Source organism: Dendroctonus ponderosae, unplaced genomic scaffold (assembly GCF_020466585.1).
Source record: "Dendroctonus ponderosae isolate FM_Combo_2020 unplaced genomic scaffold, Dpon_F_20191213v2 Dpon_F_20191213_7, whole genome shotgun sequence".
Lineage (NCBI taxonomy): Eukaryota > Metazoa > Arthropoda > Insecta > Coleoptera > Curculionidae > Dendroctonus > Dendroctonus ponderosae.
Genome location: NW_026018916.1, coordinates 6,641,987 through 6,643,564, shown reverse-complemented (window position 1 = coordinate 6,643,564; position 1,578 = coordinate 6,641,987). Strand labels below are relative to the sequence as shown.

Sequence of the window (1,578 nt, the reverse complement as noted above, 5' to 3'; positions counted from 1 at the left end):
AAGGTTTTTTAAATAATACGAATTTAATCAAAATCTAATCTAATTTTCACGTCTCAAATACTTTAGAAGTATTTAAGTTATGTAAGTGTAATTTATAGAGAAGTGTAACAAGATATAATATCTTATATCCCAATGATAATAAACTTACCATGTTATACAGGGTTTCCACAAATCTAATCTAATCAAATAAGAACTTTAAGTGGCTCTAACTTGATTAATTTAAATACAACTCCATATTTTTTAACTTACCGTGAAATGCAATTTTTAATTACCTATCGAATGGTATTGATGTTAATAGCTAAGTTTTCGCCTTTTTACAAAATACGTCAAATAGTCGTTCTGTGCACCATTTGGTGTTGTTTAATTTAAGGTTCCAATGGATCTAAGTTGCCTATGCCATTTACACATGTCAAATCATTTATTTTATTTTTCAGTTTAGACTGCAAAGTCTCTTTTTGATAGCTAGAGTGGTATTGTTTTTAGTAATTGTAGACGTGTTGGTCGTTATTTTGATATTATTATAGTGTTGCTAAGTGAAAATGAAGAATTGTCCAAGAGAAGAGCGTATTGACATGATTTTCACCCTTAGAGAATCTCATAAAAATTGTTTATTGGCTTCTCGAGTTTATGTTCAAAAGTTTCCTGAAAGAAATGATCCTAAGCCAACAGTTTTCAAGCGCTTATTACACCAATTTGAGGAAACTGGGAGTGTCAATTATAAAAAAAATCCCAATGTTGGTCAAAATCTAATATCCAAAAGTACTAACATTAGTCAATCATTATTAATAGTATTTCCAGAATTATCAAAAAGCTTTCATCCTTATAACAACAACTTTTATCATTATAAAATTCAGCTTTGCCAAGAACTTGATGGAAATGACTTTGAAAACCGAACTGAGTTTTGCATGTGGGTGTTAGATAAAGTGGCAGAAAACGAAAATTTTTTCGAAAATGTGTTATTTAGTGATGAATGTACTTTTCATAACAATGGTCTCGTGAATAGACACAACTTTGATTATTATTCTGATACGAATTCGCGCGCATACAGGGTCATGAAAAATGAAAATAGGTAGTCAGTTAATGTGTGGGGTGGAATACTGGGCCAATATTTAATTGGACCCTATTTTTTTGAAGGACATCTAAATGGTTTGATGTTTCTCCAGTTTCTAATAAACCGTCTCTCAATATTGTTAGAAAGAAGAAGTTCCTTTCAATGGAGCTCCGCCTCATTAGCACTGCGAAGTTCGGCAATTTTTAAATGCCAACTTTCAAAGCAGGTGGCTTGGCAGAAATGGGTTTCAAAATTGGCCTCCCAGATCTCCGGACTTAACTCCACTAGATTTCTTTTTGTGGGGGTACATAAAAGGAATTGTCTACCATACGCTTCTGACAACTTCACACGATATGAAAACACGCATAAGAGACGCTTTTAAAACTGTAACTCCGCAAATGTCGTCCAGAGTTAGCAGTGGTTTTGAACAAAGAATTTACAAGTACCTGGAAATGGACGGTCAACATTTCGAACATTTGTTATAAATAATATGCCTTTGTTTTATGTTATTGTTGATATGTTATTTA

The 1,578-nt window shown here is 32.4% G+C and overlaps 1 protein-coding gene across 1 annotated transcript in view; it reads right to left on the bottom strand.

Annotated features, from left to right (window-relative positions):
- Nucleotides 1-1,578, bottom strand: part of LOC109534656 (acetylcholine receptor subunit alpha-like) — a gene marked incomplete in the record, with an annotated part of 139,839 nt that overhangs the window by 93,610 nt on the left and 44,651 nt on the right.